Source organism: Nipponia nippon, unplaced genomic scaffold, assembly GCF_047370975.1.
Source record: "Nipponia nippon isolate SJK-2023a ecotype South Korea unplaced genomic scaffold, ASM4737097v1 scaffold_6, whole genome shotgun sequence".
Lineage (NCBI taxonomy): Eukaryota > Metazoa > Chordata > Aves > Pelecaniformes > Threskiornithidae > Nipponia > Nipponia nippon.
Window position 1 is genome coordinate 53,305,582 of NW_028262380.1, and position 18,878 is coordinate 53,324,459.

At 38.7% G+C, this 18,878-nt stretch overlaps 1 protein-coding gene across 10 annotated transcripts in view; it reads left to right on the plus strand.

Moving 5' to 3' along the window:
- Positions 1–18,878, plus strand: part of BMPR1B (bone morphogenetic protein receptor type 1B) — a 273,903-nt gene that overhangs the window by 151,118 nt on the left and 103,907 nt on the right. The gene's annotated exons all lie outside the window — the stretch shown is intronic.

The following is an 18,878-nucleotide window of genomic DNA, read 5'->3' on the forward strand; positions in this document are numbered from 1 at the left end:
TAATTAGAACAAAAGTGTTTCTTATTTCATGATAATAGCGCAGGCATCGCGTGGCAGGTACTAACTCCATTTGCTAAGCCACCAAGCACAGCTGTGCATCTGTCATGAGGCAGAGTTTTTCTGCAGCCCTTTTCAACAGTTTGAGGGAAGGAAATAGCATACCCACTGGATGTGGCTGGAAAGGGATGCTATTTAAAATGCAGTCACTTTCCCAGTTTTGAACAAGTCCAGCTAAGATGCTGTGGGATAGGAGAATTGTTTGTAAAGTGCATATATGGTCAGAAAATGACTGTATACAAATCCTATCGTCCTTCTCCAGAGATCCAAAATTTGTATCTCTTCCAAGATATATCTGCTTTCCTTAGTTCAAAAATAAATGCTGATGACTTTTTACTTTTATTGGCTCTATAGCAGTATGAGAAAATGAGCTGGATTCTCTTCTGGTTTGTTGATTGTCAACAAAATTGTTAATTGCTTTCTAACGTGAGCCAGAGAGCATGCAGTGTGACTTCAGGTCAGGCTCCAGGTGTGGTTTGTAAAGCAGGCTGTTAGAAGAACAACTTGTTTTCTTATTTTTTTGGTTTCTTTGTTTTAAACTTGTAGATTAAGAAAATGTACTTTGGAGTCACTGTAAGATAAATACCGAATTTCATTGTGTCACTTCTGCCAAATCACTTTTCATCCTGTACTTGCGCTACCAGGTCTTATTTGTCTCATGGAGGTTTTTGAATATTTCTGCCAGTTAGCAGCATCTTAACCTTTTCCACTCTCAGAGCTCTTTAGAATAATATCTACCACTTAAATAGCAATTTGCATCCTGAGAAGATTTTGAAAGTCTCTGTTAATGCTCCGTTCCTGTAGGGAAACGGCAATGTGCATGTTTTTAAGATGAAAGCTGAGAGTGTGTAACTTAAGTAACTTATGCTGGGCATACAAGGAATTGGTGCCATTTAATCTCAGAGTAAGTGATTTGAGCATGTAATTAACTTTCAGCTCTAAGCATATGAACAATTGGAAATTAATTATAAAAAAGAAAAATGAATAGCAGTGTGGTTACTCCACCTGCACTGAGTCAGTCAGTACTTTGTTAAATGTGCCTGGGAGGAAGGACTGACTCTTGGTCCTGAGACCAGGCATTTAGATGACGTCTCCCTAATATAACATTGAAATAAGCAGGCATATTTGCCTTGGGGCATCAGCCTAGCTCTCTAACTCAAATGAAGTAAAAGTTGCTATCTTTTTTCAGTTCAGGTTTTCCACAAAATGCAGGGCATGATGTAAATGGCAGAGGGTTTTGCTTTTGACGTAGACTCCACTGAAATCAGCAGTAAAACTCTAACAGCAACACATTAAATCAAGGGATGCAGGGTCATGATGCAGTTCAGTGGGAAGAAACCACTACACTTCTTGGTTGCTTTCTGTGAGCAGTAATTTAATGGTTCAAAATGATGCAAGTCATATCATGTCCAGTTTGGGTTTTTTAATAGACTTTTTCTTATCTAGAGTTCAAGCTAGTTAGAAACATGATTGGTTTAAAAAAAATTAAAACAAGCTCCGATTTCTTTTATTTTTATTTTTTTTTTAATAATGAACGAATTAAGAATGCAGTCTAAATCAGGCTGGAGAGCATATCATGTGGTGGACATAATTTTGAGAATGCTCCCTAAAAACTCCTTATGTTGTTGGATGTGCATGATGCAGTTTGTTAATGGGAAGAAAGGGGAGATTTTAGGATTAGATGAATTTATGCTGTGTTTGGTGTCGATCTACAAACTAATGCTAGCCTGTATGGCCAGCTAGAGAATATTGTACATATAGTCACACTCAAAGTATATTGAGAAACCTTACATGTAAACATTAGAGCTGAGTTTTATGCCTTCCTGTAAGCTGGAGCATAGCCACAGTGAAAGAATATAAAGACTGGAAATCTTCTGCAAAGGAAAAGAGGAAGGAAAAAGTATAATAAGACTAATCAAGTTAGTTAATCTAAGTACTAATGAATTTCAACATTAGTGAAAGTTCATGTTTATTGAAAATAAATACACTCAAATACATGCTATCTGAAAATATTATCTGGCATATTCTCTCTAGGTTATATTTCTCTTTGTCAAGGTGAGATGCTACTCCATAGTAAAGGCGGTATCTTAGAAATCAAGTCATTTCAGGGATTTCGGTGGCATCTGTCATGGAGGAGGATTTTATTTCACGTGGGTACGACTGGTAAAATGTGGGGCCCTGGTGGCTGGCTTTAAAATACTTTGCTGCACATGTCCTCAAAGGATTTATGAGAAATACTTGCATTCCAGTTGTTGACAGTATCATGCTTGCCTTATTTATTGGCCCTGTCATCTCTGTGCTTTTGGAAATATCACCTCTAATTGTTCTGAATAATTGCAGCAACACCTGCTGGCAAGCCTAGAGCTGATATACTGGAAGCTTTCCCGTGGTTGACGTCAGCCAACAAACCATTTGTGTTCTTAGCAGATGTTTTTCATTTCTTTTTCACATGGGATTTACTTAGATCTATTCTCTTATTCCAGTAAAGGCCAGCGACCTCTTTCAGACTGTTTACCATCAGAAAATGTATCGGCTGGGTTACTGGCACCAAACTTCTATGGATGTTATTTATCCACAATGTTGATGTATTTTGTGCTTTATGAATTTACTTCATCTTCTCTGTTCTTCTGTTTTGCAGAAGTTTGACATTTCATATTTTTAACCTTATAATAATAATAAAAAAAAAGTACTCTACGTTGTCTGCCTTCAGATTATAGGTCAACCTGATGGTGTTGGCTCTGGTTTTTGGTCTTGCTCTGTTACCATCTTGAAACAGTGACTTTTACTTCCGTTTGCTTTTAACATCCAGAGTGCTTGGTTCTTTGCTTGCTTACATTCTGTATGGTTTTGCAAATTTCTGATTGCTTCCTCACTGTTCCTTTCCAGTTTTGTATTTATTCTTATGCTATATACCACAAAGGCATTGGTTCTCATTTAAAAAAAAAAATTTAAAAAAAAATTAACAAACAATGAAATATACCCAAATGAACGGCCCTACAATGGAAAACAGTAACCCCCAAAATTATACATTGTTAATAACGTACTTTGAATCTTTTTGTTCTTGGTGTGGTGTGTCATCTAAGTAGGAGAAAATAATATCTGTTTCTTTTGACAGTATAGATTTGAATAAGTTAAAAATTCCACATTACTTGGGACTTTATAAGTTCAATTTTTGGTTCATTGTTCTTTGGTAGGGTAGTTACACTAGGATGCTGATGCCAAAATGATATTTCATCAGTGTACAACATTGATGTATACATATAAAGTGTTTCTAAAGATTTCAGACTAGACCATGATATACAGCAGCAATGTCTTCCCTCTCTCCTTCCCTCCTCTGCCAAAAAATTACTCCCTCCTCCTAAAAAAATCTTCAGCTATCACAGAATCCCAGAGGGGCCAAGCAAGCCCTACTGCTTCATTAAATGTAGCAAGAAAAATGGTGTGCGCTTTCTCAATCTTTCTGCAGCGGTGGAAGAGAACTAAAACCAGTGTACTGTCCTTGTGTCACATGTTTGGCTGCACACCTTTATAAAATGCAAATCTACGAAGTCCTGGGCATGGGCTCTTAGTTCCTTGTCAGTGTATCTTCTGCTGTCAGTGGGGCTAGTCAGGGCTCACAAAGTCTCCCTATATTCTTTCAGGGTATTAACCTTATATATCCAATGCCAGAAATCCTTTTTGCCTCTCTCTTAGGCTACTTGTTACCGTTTTGTACCATATTGTGGATATTCTTTCTCTTCATGGAAAACCTCTTAATAAAATTATTTATTTTTCATCCCAAGAGAGCTTTGTTCATCAGTTAGATGTGCTTTGTACGTGACCTTTTTTGTACAGGGATGTTAGTCATCTCCCTTGGAATAAATAGACAGGTAGATAAGTAAATGAAGGTATTTCAGTGACCCAAACTATATTATATTACTAAAGCTTAAGTGTATTTGCCCTACCAGCTTATGTACTGAATAATGGACTTCCTCTGGTTCTGTTTATTATCATTAATTATACTAAACTGACAATTTTGTCCTGTGACTTTTGAACCAGTATGGCTGCCTGTTCCTTGACTCAAATTTGAAGTAAACTCCATCTCGCCTTGGGGAAAGAACTACTTCTGTCATGGTCAGGTGTCATCCTAATCAAGAGTTAAAATTATATGCATATGATGCCCTATACAGATATATTCCTTAATATGGTATAGTTTCAGCATGAACACATCAGGTTGTATTAGCTAAGTAAATTATACACTCCCCCCCTCCCCACCCGTTCCTCAGTGGTAAGATACCAAGATGTTTGCATTGATACAGTTAACAGTTTACAGCTATTATTTCTTTTGGAAGGTTCCAGTTATAATAATCTCCAGGCTCCAATTTGTGCCGTGCATGGCCATCTCTGTGGGTTTTTGTACCCATTCCAACCACCTGGGTCCCATTACTCCCATTTGGTTCCCATTGCACTGACTTCCTGTCTGTATTACAGAATTTATTTTAGTTTTTGAGCATTTAACGTAAAAGGTCTTGTAGGGTCTGTATGTGCAAAAAAAATCCCCACCCCATAATCCAAAAGGTTCATTTAATTTCTGCATATTTCTACTTATTGTAATATCAGTCCATAGGAAGACAGTATCAAAGCATAAGAATGCCTCTTGTCAGAGTTCCTCCATAGAGCAAGGAATGCTTTTAAAATACCGGTTTTTAAAATCCCCATAACCCTAATTCTTACAGAGTCATAGAAAAATGCTGTAAGAGATCACCAAGGGTCAGCTGACCTACAGCTGTATCCCAAGGCAGGATGCTTTATATACTTAAGCCACTCCAGAGAGACACTTTTCTGACCTTTTCTTAAATGGATATTCTGACAACTTTACTGGTGTCTCTAGAACCACGTGGTATGCAACAAGAATTTTGTGTTGTGCAGCGATGCCTGATGCTGAGCTAAATTTGCTGTTCTCTTTCTCACTGGGAATTCATTGGAATTTTTTCATCTCTTCAAGCACTTTTTTTTTCTTTTCAAAACATATATATGTGTATATATGTATATAAAATGTACTAGAGCATCTTTCATAGCTTAAGTGTTTGCATTTTACTGCGCTTCAGAGATTAATGGTAGGTAGACAGGAATAGTTTATTACTTGTAAGAAAGGACAAGGATGGTGCTATCCAAAAACATGCAAAGAGCCTCAGACCTTTCCACATGAACGTGTAAAGACAGAGGAGGATTTGGTCAAGACAGTAGAGTTCTTTTTCTTTCTAATTAATTAGAAATTTTAATTACATATTAGTCCTGCAAGTGAACAGAATCTAGCTCCTGTGGCAAAGCAGGAGGTAAACAGTGTTAATGGCCAACCTCCTTGTTCCTCCTTTACTTTTCTCTCCAGACTAATGCCTTCTACCTCCCCCTTACAATTATTTTCTTTCCCTAAATCTGGTGACAGAATCTACATATCAGATGCATAAAATAACCTGTGCATAGACCATCCAGTATGAATTAGAGATTTTGTATTGCGTTCGTAGATGTTTTTTCCAGGTTCCTGGGCATTGATACAGGAAGATATACTCACGTATGGGAAGTTACAGCAGAAATAGGGCCAAAATGCTACTCCATGCCGGCTACCCTGCCATTTCAAACAGCAATATCAAATGGCTCTATTCCTGTCTCAGAAGATCGTGGAGGGGATACACAGTGACTGATTAATTCCAGTACTTTTCACTGGGTAAGAAAGTAATTGAGAGCTAGAGAGAGATTCATTTCCATGGTAATCTAGTCTAGAGGCAAGTCCTTAAGCTATCTGGGTGTATTTGTCTCTATTATATGCCTGTTGGGGTCAAGAAAGCAAAGGAGAAATATGGGTCTTTGCTTCCATAAACTGAAACGGCACATATCTAGAAAGCTATGCCATAAATGCTAGAATTCTGTGAATTTTTAACTTGGTTGGAAGGTGAAAAGACAAAGGCACAACTGAAAATGCTAGCTGATTAGTCTTGTGTATAAAATCTATTTAAGGGGCAATAGCAAAGTTCTGTATAAAAATTAATTAGAACATAGCACAGTCAGTTGTGATCAAAGAGCATACATTTATTGTGAAATATATGGTTGCTGGAGACAATTCATTTTTAATTTATTAGATTCCATAAATTGTTTTCTGATAGGTTAGGAACAGAGATATATCAAGCTTATTCACATAATACTGGCTCTGGTAACTAGCTAAGTGAATTATAGTTTTGAAGTATATACTTACCCTTTAATAATAGTAGACATCAGCAATGAAACTACATGGAAGTAGTGCTAGTGCGTTTTCAGGATTACAAAAGCACTTCTAGCATAGAAGAACATGTTGATATTAGCAAAATAAAACCCTGTGCTACTTCTATAAGGAGCGAGGGAGAAAGTACACATTGGTTTCCTCTTATTGGTATGATGTCTAGTGGTTTTTCTGAGATGCAGATTTGAAAATGTGGATTCTTGTGTCACTCAGGATCTGAAGTGGCTGCATCCAAGGTGCTCTCAGGTGCTTGAAAGGTGTATATGAATTTGCAGTGGAGTTTTTCTGCCTTGATATTTTCTATGTTGTCCTTGATCTTTTGCCAGGGACAGAACAAATCTCTATCCCATTCAGAGCATGACCACCCCCCACCCAGCTGGTTTAACTTCTACCTTCAGAATTGCCCACATGGGTAGAAGGTGGCCCTTGTCCCGCTGCTCCAGCAGCTGCCCCTGGTAAAACAGACCCGTTAAGGCCTTGGTTATCTTGCTGTGTAGTATTGGTTAACAGAGTACTGTCAAAATGTATACAAGTCAATTTTGCTCACATTTTTCCTTATTTATTTCTGCTTTTCCTCCATAATATGATACATGCTGTGCTGAAGTCAAGGAAGATGTAAAAATTACAGTGGATATAGAATTAAAAATACAGTGTTAGTGTGATCAGTTCAGCTTATAGGTATGGTGGCTGCAGGAGCATGGACACGAGGGGAGGAAGGTAATCAGTGTTCTCATATTTTCAAACCCTTGACTTAATTGCACGCATCCCCTGCTGTTCTCTCAACATAACTAGACCTTTTAGTTCTGAACCTGTGCTTATTTTATCTCAGTGCAGAATGGGACTCCTAACAAATAATCATTCCGTGTTGCTGTGGAAACTGAACTTGTTTATGTATATTACATAAAAAACACCAACCTTCATGTATTTTTCCTTTTTCTGCATCCTAGTGTAATTAATTTTCAAGTACAGCCCTTTGTGAATGTCAAAGATGATCCGGTAAAGTAGAACAAGATATTTTTCATTCAGAAGAATCCTAAAACATCTGCTCAGTAAAGAGACCCTGATGGCTGAAGGATGGAGAGAGCGTATATATTCTCAGAACTGCATTTGGGTATTCAGTACAGGGTGTATGCCAAACTCTTTAGGAAAGCAGCGGGATATTTTGTTTTAAGACTATTCTGATATCTGAGGCCTTTTTTATGTTGTTTGAAATATCTGGTAGCAATTTAAATATAACACACTCACTCTCCTCTCTCTAATTTAGAAAAAGAATGAGTTTCTCAGAAACTGTCTTTTGGGCACGTCCAGGTGTGCACATCTAAATCCTGTGGAAGGTTGCATAGCATCAGACTTTCGTTTTCTGAATAAATAAGCTATTGTAAATCAGCAGGCATGAAGCCAAGTTATAATAGAAGAATTTATTATAATTTAATGTAGATGGTGGATAGAATGGATAGATTGTAATTGAAGCTAAGTGAATAATTCCAGTAAATAATTTATTCAATGAATTTATCCTGGTTTTTCTACTCGGAGATTGGTTTTACTCCCCGCTTCCCCCTTCCTCCCCATGTTTTATAGCCCCTGCGTTTTTTTGTCTAACCAGAAGGGTGAGGGCTCTCTTTATTTCGTTATGTGCTGGGCTGTGCTGGCCGCCACGGCAGTGTTGCTGTTCCGTGCCTCTGTGTCCCCAGGCATGCACAGCTGGGACCGCATGCTTGGGGGAAGTCTGGTGAAGTTGGTGGGGCTCTGTGTGGGACATTGCCACCACGGCAGCAATGCTTACAGAGATGTGGGTCTGGCTGTGAGCACTGGTGCCTGCAAACACTGTTCTTGCCACTGCACACAGTCCTCTCTGTGCTGAGTGACTCCCGGCACTGCAGTGGGCATCCCTTCAAGGCAAGAATTAGTTATGTCATGGGGTTTGAGCTTCCTTCTCTGGGTTCACAGTTGGGTGGGACCCACTCAACAAAGACTTACTGAAGACGCTTAACAAGGGACTTACTAGAGGATGAGAATCATGTTTCGCTTGGGCCGTCAACATCTTCAGTTTGTTTTTTGTGCATGTATGTGGTTGTTTTGGTTTTGGGGGTTTCAAGGAGAGAGTAGAAATATTTGTGCCATACAAACTACTTCCAAAAAAATGTCTCCAGTCCAAGGAATTTGTTTACTGAGTAGGAGCTGTGCTGTTGGGCTGTAAGCGTTGTGGGGATTTGTTTCTATTACCGTATATGCTAGTATCCTGCCCGTTGATCAGGCTGGCCAACATGCTGAGTTCTTGCCCATATTCTGTCTTGTTCTGCCCTTTCTTCTAGTATTTTTTTCCAGCTTTTAAAACAGTGTTTCTGGACTTTGGAAGTTTTAATCAAACTTTCTCTCTCCTCAGCAGCCCATCCCTCTTCTATCAGGAACTTGAACAAAGATTATTAGATGCCTACACATTCAATTGATTCATTTTTTCCCAGTTCCCTCAAGGGCCCAAGCTAGTCCTCCACACTTCATGTAACAATAGATGCAGATTTTTGTAACATTTTCTCTCCTTATTGCTTTGAGTAGTAAAAGAGTTTCAGGTCACAAGAATTAATGTTCCTAATTGATATTTGAAGTAGGACTCACTAAAACAAATTGAGCTGCTGACACCTCATACCTATTATTATTCCAGACGAGTTGCAAACTTAAGTAGGCATCACTTCATCAGGATTATGAAGGTCACAGCTTGCTTAGTGCTCAAGTAAGTGGAGCACAAGCTGAGACAAAATTTGGCCAGTAGCATGAACTTGTGATGTTTGATTTTTGGAGCTCTGAGCCACCATACTGGGATACGGAAATTAAACCTTTAATGTAGCCGGAGATCACCAATGAAGTGCTTATGGCATGCGCTCTTCCCTTCCTCCTGTGGGAGCACCAGATTAATGTACAGGGGTGAGCAGGTCCTACTGTAGTTATAAATTTGCCAAGTTCATCCCCGCAGTTACTAGATCAAGGTCTGCAGATTTTAGTATTCTCATTCTCTTGTATGTGTTATCTCTTTGCCCTTCATGTTTTTGTTTCGCATGTATTAATATCAAAATCTATTGCACCATAGAATCTGCTCTTCTATACCCTGTCTCACTTCTTCCTCCCATAGCTCTAGGACATCTACCTGTACCTGTGGAAAAGCGCTTTAATCCTAGCACTGCGTACTCAGCACAAGTTTGGAGTGATATCACACAAGATCGTCCATCTTCTCTGTGCTGCTGTGGGTCAGACTTTGTCATTGAGCATGAAATTAAGTAGCAGGTTTGATTTCTTAATGAGGCTTGCAATTTTCTTTTGACAAAAGTGGAATTGTTTGGGTTTACGTAGATAATCCACGGACTCTTCAGCGACACTATTCCTCCTCAACAACTTCAAAACATTTGAGTTTAATATTAATTTAGAAAAGCAAATTACTTTAATAATGGAATGTATGAACAATAGTCTAATCTGTTCAGCAGGCTGGTGTATTTTTTCATTGATTTCTATATTAATATTGGAGCAAAGACAGTAATTTCTGGTGCTTTTACAGCTGTGAAAACATGCTTATTGCAAAAAGAGACTAAACTGTACCAAAGGACTCACTGTGCCAGCAATATTTAATTCTTCATTGTAGGTCCACTGTTTTAAACATCTGTCCCTCATTTAGTATATTTTTAATACAGAATTTTTAGTGTGGGCAAAAATGTAACTGTTTATAGTAAGATGCTTTCTCTGCTACTGAGAAAAAAGCAACATAGGATTCTATGAGAAACAATATTTTTAATGATTTATAGGATTTGGGTCATTGGCCTTAAACTTCCATAAAATAGTAAGTCATTTTTATTGAAACAAACACGTTTCTAAGAACATGAATGTGGCCAATAAAGGAAGTTTCTGTGAAGTAAATATGGAAGCTGGAAAGGGAAAATTACTATGTAGCCCCTGTATTCTGCTGCGCATTGTGCATAAAAAGGAAATCATTGAGTTATTTGGGCTGAGGCGAGTAGGTGCAGCAGTCTCCTGCAGTAAAAAAGAAGAATTAGGAAATGAGTTGCGTGTGAAAGATACTGAGGTTATGGCCACCTGAAGTAATTATTAATGTCCTGCATAGAATTGTTCAGGTTGGAAGGGACCTTGGGAAGTCATCTAATCCCATCTAAAACACGTCTTCAGATGGCGTGTGATGAGAATGTTGGAAAGACATACTAGAGTCTTGCTGTGAGTTACAGTCTATCAGCTTGTGTAGGGACTGGCTACAGAAGAGAGCACCATGTGTACAGTGTAATTGTTCCACAGTAGTGTAATTTCCACTATCATATTCTGGAAAAGCACTTAAGTGAGTGACTCTTCAGAGCTTTTTATGCATGCAAAAATTAGAAAATCCTTGTGCTAGCTTGGCTGATGTGTTTTACTGTGGATATGTAACTTTTCTGTAGGGGTGAATACAGAAGAGTAGTCCGTTTGGTTTGGTTTGGTTTTTTTTTTTAAACTCTTGATGTCTAATAGTCCTTTTTGTTTTGGTTTGGTTTAAACTCTTGATATTAAACTTAGATTTACACAGCATCCCTGTGTAACATCCCTACAGTACATTAAACAAGTCCACACAAAAGCAGAAGAAAACACAGTGGTTGTTATGTACTAATGTAAACTTCAAAATGCATGGCAAGTGCCCACGCCCATCTCATTTAAGTATTTATCAGAAATGCGATGTAGATGAATTCCTCCTTTCCACAGGTATGAGACTGCCTGACTTATTTATGAAAAGAGGGCTTAAATTTTCATCTGTAACAGCACAAAAAAGGTCTACCATTAACTGTTTGTCCTGCAGTAGTGGTGCTTGGGCACTAATCACCTTGTTCAGGTGGCATTTTGCTAGATCAGCCTGCTAGAGTTAGCCTGTGGATGAAGATGTTTTATCCTACAAGGTGGGAAAATAAATACTAGATTTGCTATTTTGATTTGTAAAATGAAGAGGTCAGAAAGGGAAATCTGTGTTGGGACTCAAGAGTTTAGCGGTGAGACTCACTGACATCTTAATCACTAGGAAAAATCTGTTTGTGTAGGAAGAGTGCTTGAAATTATATCCACTGATACATTTAATACTGCTTTCATTTGTTCTTGTATTACATCTCAGTATAATTTATTGATAGGGATTTACACTCTGTGTCTTAGATGAAGGGACTGTCTGAAAGAAGGAAAATCGTTTGGCTCGTATTAACGCTGCCTCAGCTATACCTTCCTTTGCCTACTTTGTACAGGTATATTACTGCCTCTGAAAACGGACTGAAAAAGGGCTAAACTGGGAACCTTCAAAAACCAGGCAAAACGCTGCTCTTTACCCAGGAAATGTTTCTTGGTTCTGTATGGCTTTTGTTGCATTGGCAGGGTTTTACCAACATAATAGAACAGGGCAGAAAAAGGAAATCTGTCTGAATTTATATCCAGACAGTAAATATGTTTGTTGTTTTTTTTTTTTTTTTTTTAAAGAAAATTTTTGTTCCCTTTGTACAGGTACATGAGGTCAATGTGAACTATGGGAATTCAACATCTTTTATGTTTGGGTGTTTTTTGTTTTTGTTTTTGTTTTTTTTTTAAACAGATCTGTTCTTACAGTTTTCAGTGATGTGGTATGTGGATTAAAATTGCGCACTTTTTAGTGATGTACCTAACTTCAGAACATGCAAGTTAAAAAATCAAAACATTCAACAGTACACCTGATGTAGATGATAATGTACTAGCAAAGGAAGCCAGAACGTGTCCCTCTTCATTTTCCAGAAGTGTTTTGGAAAAAGTCCCACAAGTGTTGGCAGGCTTCATATCTTAGTGGAAAGCCATGTCATTCATTTTCCTTTCAGAGTTAATGCATCACACAAACAAGGGATTATAAACTGAGGATTTGTTTCAATGAATGCTATGGTGTTGGTTTATGAACAGCCTTTAAGGTAAATTTGTAATTATTTCAAATGAAGTAATTATTTTGTGAACAGTAATTATTATTCTACATGGAAGAGGTAAAAGAAGGTGTGATGTATTTTAGAAGACCCATTTTCAGTTGCATTTCCAATCACTGGAAACTATTAAAAAAAAGTATATTTAACAATTTGGGAAGACTTGATGTTAACTAAAAATATGACATCTATTTTTTGTAATATGCCAGGCATACTTTTGTTGAGGCAGCAATCATTCACAGGTTGTAATGTTTAGAAATTTGTGAAAATATGTCAAAGACAATAATCTGTTTTCTTTTGAATTTTAGACCATTTATGTACACTCCCCTAGGGTCTCATTTCAAAGAATAGATGTAGAGAAAAGTATAAATGTACATCTCTGAAGATGGCCAGTGTGGGCAGTTTCTTCTAGGAACCCTGCCCACAAATCCTGAAGCGGAGTATGGAATCATGAGGATGTGGTCAGGACCAAAATCCCAGTTCAAAGATGTGTAGGCAGGCTTGGGGGACTGCTGAGGTAGGAATTGTGTTTGAAAATTCCTGTTATTGGCAATCTGGTCCCCTCTGCTAGGCCTCTGTCCTCATAGGAGTGCCAGGATTAGGCCTGCAGCTGTACAGACTTAGTCACTAATTAAGAGAACCTGATTTTAATGGAGTTACATCCAGGGTTAAAACTCCATATGAAGCCAATTGAGAGATTCAGAGGTCCTGACTCAATTCAGACTGCTGTTGGGATCACCAAAAACTTGTCAATGGTAAGACTTACGTGCCCTTTTGTAAGGATATCTAAAACAAATAAAAACTCTCTGAATTCTCTTTTCATGTAAAACTGGAAAAAGAAGAAAAGGTTTCCCATCCCTTGCTACCATATGCATGGATAACTGCCGTTCACATACTTGTTTCAAACATTATAGATAAACAAAATATCTCTAAAGTATCCCAGTACTAAGGATCTCGTCTGTACCAGGCTCAGCAACATGTTTCAGTGCGTGTTTCCATTTGACCATACTGCAAGATAACATTTGTGAAGCAGCTCCGATGTAATAAAAAGTGCTGATTTCATAGTAGATTGTAAATTACAAGCTCTGTGTCAAATTTAGCTGCTCTTCGGAGGTAAAAATGGAAGCAGAGAAAATTAAGAGCCCAGTATAATTAAACATCTTTCTGAACTGTTGCATTTTATATATTATGTTAGTTTTCAAAGGTGAGGGCCAAAGTAAATGTTTGGCGTTCGCTCTTGGCGCTGTGGCACGGCAGAGATTGACGTGCGTTTACGGTTCCATCATGGACATTGGAAAAACTCCGCTCACCGTTGGGAGGAATGCGCTTGGCGCTGAGTCAAATGCGCAGCGTGGAAGCATTTGCCCAATTAGTGTTTTAACAGCTGCTTAAGGTTTGTTTCAATGGGAAGAAAATTATTGAGCACAATTTTATATAATTAGTAGAGCATAAAACACGTGGTGTGTCTAATTAAATGTTTAAAACTATTGACATTACGTAGCTACTGTTGAAGTAAACGAAGTGGAAAATCGTTATGATTTTTTCAGTTGGTAAATTACTTCACAATATGCTCAAAGGCCCATTTGATAAGATGAACTCAATCCTGATGCGGAATGATGAGCACCAGGGCCTTTTCACACCCCACAGGTATGCGGAGGTCTCACCAAGTTAACTGGTGTGACTGGTTGGTATTTCAGGGCTTTCAAGTCCTGCCAGCATGTGCTCCGCTCTTCAGAGCACGCTGTGTGAAGTGCAAGTATGTCCCGCTCCTTTGGTTTGCAACTCCTTTATCCAAAGGGTGACAAACTGTGCATTGTAGAGCTGAAGCCCTCGCTTTCTGATCCCAAAACAATAAAGCCATTGAGTAAAGACCCAGCAGGCCCTTACAAAAGGAGTTTGGAATTGCAAGCAAATTTGCTCTTAAAAGCTGTTGTATTTCACAGGTTGCCGTTGTTGAAGTATTTGGCCTTTGTTTTGCAGTTCTCAAGATAGATATGAAAATGTAATTATGTATCATGCAACATCAGTTGCGCAATTAATTTAAATCCAGTTGCATTATCTGGTGTTTCTATCCAAGCTTCTATCCAAACTTACCACATCCATGCTCTCATTTTTATTTACAGGAGTATTGAACAATGTTGACAGTGAAAACAAACTTTTGAAATGAATTTTTTCCCCATTTGAATCAATGCAGCTTTCATCCAGCTGCTACTTAATGACACACTTTGTCACATACAACACTTATTTCAAATGCAATAAAGAAGAAATAGCACAAAAGCAGGGAACGATATTTAATTCCAACTGTGGCACTCAAACCCAGCAAAGACAACAGAATAACACTGAATTTACACTGGGCTAACTGAGGGTTCACCCAGTCTTTTTCTATTGCGCATTTATAGCTCTACAAGCCAAGTTTATCATTCTATAGCATATTTTTAGTAGCTGTCAATGTAACCGTTAAATGAACATGTGCATAGTGGAGAGGTAAACGCTCCCTAAAAGAAATTATATTTCAGGGAAATAAATTAAAAAAAAAGAGCAGTTGCCTTTTTTGGTTCTATGGTTTTGCATCTGATTGTTCATTTGTTTTTATGATCTTCAGGAAACTGAGAAGTAGGGTTAAGCTGTGATTACAAGTTTGCATAAAACATGCTAGCACTGCCTGCCCCAAAAGGCAGCAGATCACTCTTCTGGTGAGGTAGAGTTGAAAATGTCATTACTCAGTGTCTTTCCTCCAACGGCTGGAAAAAATACAGAAGCCCCATGTGTGAAGTACTGACTAATTCCTCTTTACGATACAGGTGCAAGCCCATAGATTGAGGGGGAGGTACAATTTTGAATCTTCTAGAATGAGGAGGAAGTTCTACTAAAAGTGATGTGGGATTTATACCAGGGAAGGGCAAATGACAGTAGCTCTTCCCTTTCCAGGGCCACCATCAGCCTGTTGTGCAAGTGTTAAGGCAGGCTCCCCTTATAGACACTGTAGTGCCTTTGGTGATGGCTCACACTGCATAGATCCAAATCCAGCAGTATCTGGAATGGTCTAGTAGACTTTGGATTCCCCAAGAAAACAGATTTGCAGTTAGTTACTGCTGCTGAGCCTTCCTATTTCTTTTCTCAGTAAGCCTTTTACTCCTGAAGGCATCCTATCCAAGAGCTTAAAAGAGAAGAGGTTATTCTTCCTCTTATATAAGAGAGAGAAAGAGAAGGGGGCAAGTATGTATAAGCCAGACCTACTTCCTAGAAAACAAAACCTTTTAGCTCATTTCTGTCAATAACTGGAATTCTACTCAGGTACTCACTGTCTTAAAAACTCTCTGGTATGGCAGGGAAAATGATCTATATTTTCCTGACATACCTCAAGCACAGTAAGAAGTCCATCTTTTTTTTGAGGAACCCTTTCAAACTTAAATGATTTTATCTGTTATTTTAAATTTGCTAAGATAATTTTTATAACTACACTGGTGACTTCAGGAAGAGCACAAGTGGTCATCCTTCACAAGACCACGGGAAACATGGATCTGCAGAAGTCTGTTGCGTGTTTTCAGTGTGGGGCTTTTGGAAGGCTGTAGCAGAAGCATCAGGGCTGTGTGCTGAAAGAGTTAATTTTCAAGTTCACCATGAGCTGTGTTTACTGATCCTTTCTTATTCCTTTGTGATAATTGGCACCTCAGATTCTCTACTAATTAATTGGGTTGCAAGGGGCAGGTGGCGCCATTCTATTTTGATAATCCCTGTCAGCAATGTCTGTATAATCTCTTTGTTTAATTAAAATGAATTTGTAATAGGGGTGCATGAACTTGCAACAGTTGGTTTGGTGTTTTTTGTTTGGTGGTGTGTTTTCCCTCCCCCCTCCTCTCCCTCCCTCCTGGCTTGGCTTGGCTTTGCTTCAGTAGGCAGTCACTGCTGGGGGGCAGTTCTGCAGTTGTGGCACTGGCACAGTCCGTGTGTTATTGTCACTCTCCAGTCTCTTTGGAAACGTCTTACCTCATTAACACTTCCTAAGCCATTTATTTTGAAACAGTTGGGGTTTTTTGTTTTGTTTTAACAAAGAACATATCTGTAAAGAGATTTCTTCCTAGTTTAAGTTTAAAAACAGTTCAGAAGGTGCACTGAGGATTAAAATTATTTCAGTTAAAAACATAATATTTAACCATTGAAACACATTACTGTGATGTTTTATCAATTCATTGCTCATATATCTCCATGGTCCTGACAAAAATTTAAAGCAAGCAAACAAAAGCCAATGCCAAAAGCATTGCCTATCTTGAGTCAGTTCAGGCAATATGAGCAAGGGTCAACTATTTTTAGCACTTGCTCACTGAGGATGAATTTCAGAATGGAGAGCTGAAGCTTTAAATTTCTGCTAAGACATACACAGTTTCAGTGTGTGTTTTATTACAATTATTGAAAGTTTTTCGTGCCAACTGCAAATACAGAAGTGGATTGTAAACTTCATCCTTGAGGAGGCTGCGTGGGTCAGAAGGTCCCCACCTTCTCCAAGGACCTCCCTGGTGTTTTGTCTAGCTCGTCTTCACATTCCAGAGCAGAGGACAGAAAGTTGCAGGAGTTGGAACAAAATACAGGATTTGTTTTACAAATACTTTAAGGGGGATAAGAAGGTGAAGGATAGATGCTGAAGGCTTCCTATGCCATGGAGGACATTTTACATTGTGTGCTCACCTCCTCCAGTGGCCTGACAGCTCACTTCTGCTGCTGCTGTTCAAGAGGAAAACTATATTCTTTCCTTTTTTTTAATCTATGTCTGTACAGGAGGCGTGCTGGAGCCTAGCAGAAATAGGAATCCTAATTTTGGCCAAAGTTTAACTGCTAATAGGTCGCTAAACCAGTCTGTCAAACTCTTGTAGTAATGTGAATGCACACACTTGCCTAGAATCTAAAAGACAAAAAAAAAAAAAAAAACAAAGCAGTGTTATGTAGTAGTTTAATTACATTACCGCTCCCCCTGTGTTCAGGATGGGGCAGGTCAGGAATTGATGGTGGCACTCGTTGCTTCTTTATGTTTATTTGAAAAGGGTGGCACAAAAGATCACTTCTTCAGTGGCATCTGTCTCAGCATTTCCTCAGACCCCTACAACTCTCCTGTTGCAGGTATTTTTCCCTATTACATTTGACGTGTTCACTTGCATTTTGTGCTGAAGCCACACATCCAGCTCATTTTCCTGTGGTGTGTTTTACTAGTGACACAGATAGGTGGGAATATCGCTGTTGTATACCTACAGACCTTGGGAATTCTACGATGCCGCCAGCGTGGCGATGCAGGGTATGTTTCCTGCTGCCTTTCCTGCCCGTTCCTTTCCTGGGCTGTCTCCCTGAGATCCTTCCTCCCTCTTATTGAAAAAGCAGCTGGTGGCTCAGTATGAGCAGTTAAGGTCAAACAACACTCCAGTCGTCTGTCAGCAATCATCGCACCCGGGGAGTCAACTCACATGCAAGAGATGAAGTCCTAAAGGTACAATGAAGAATGGTTTAGAAAGTCCCACTTGAAAGATTTTTTTTTTTTTTTTTAATAGATGGCAGTGAATTAGCATTTTTAATGGGAGACTGAAGGATAAGCAGGCAAACTTGTCAGCATCCCCCTGCAGTGCTCTGAATGGGTGCACAGAGCTGCCAGCATTTGTAACCTCATCATTAGCCTCCCAGTAATTGTTCTTTGTCCGATATCCCTAGGGTCCACACTCAAGTGATCAAATGAAAAATTTCTGCTTTCGTGCAAGAAAGCAAAACTAAGTTTCTAGTTCTCATCAAGTCAGGGAGAAGTTTGAAAATGTGATTTCCAAAAGCTTGAAGACTAGCATGAAAAAAAAATCAAGAAATTCTTGTGGTCAAATCATCTGTGTTTTTAAGAGTGTATCTGAAGCTACGAATGGGCTCTTACTATTAAGTGAAAATGAAAACATAAAATGATCACTGTGCAAACAATTGCAGGGTGCTCTTACCTCTCCTGAAAATCCCAGCCTGCAAAGATGCAGGCACTTTTCCAAATGTATAGGTATTAGTGTATAGCAATGTGGATCTTATTGCTACAGTCGTAAGCTGTTTGGTCGCTGTTTGCCCCTTTGCCAAAAGGGCGCTGTGCAATGCCTACTTGGCAAGGGAGAGGAAATTTCAGTTCTGTCCTGGCATTTGATGAGCTTCGTACTCAAAAGAACTTTTGCAACACAGCAAAAAGCAATCCCCAAACTTTTCTGGAACTGGAGATGCATCCACAGATTTGCCTGCATCACAGAAATTGTTAGATTTTTCTATTGTAAAATTGTACCTTTGAGGTACAAGGCTGTGCAGATGTCTGAAACAGAAAAATATCTCAATGTATAGTGGCAGAAAAAAAAAAAAAAAGCTGAAATCTCAAAAAGCTCAAAAGGTCCAAACTAATCTTTTCTCCAAATTGTCATTGAGCGTAACAACTAGGGATCAACTTAGCAGCATCTAGCCCTTACAGATGGTGTCTACTGCAGTGTGTTTCTTTTTCCTGTTAATTAAGAGTAATTAAGATGCTATTGTGTGAAGGTGTGTCTTCAAAGTTGTGTCTGGGCTCCTCACTCTTCTGCCTTATTAGTACATTGCACGTAATACTGATAGCCTTAACGGTTTTGCTGAGCTCT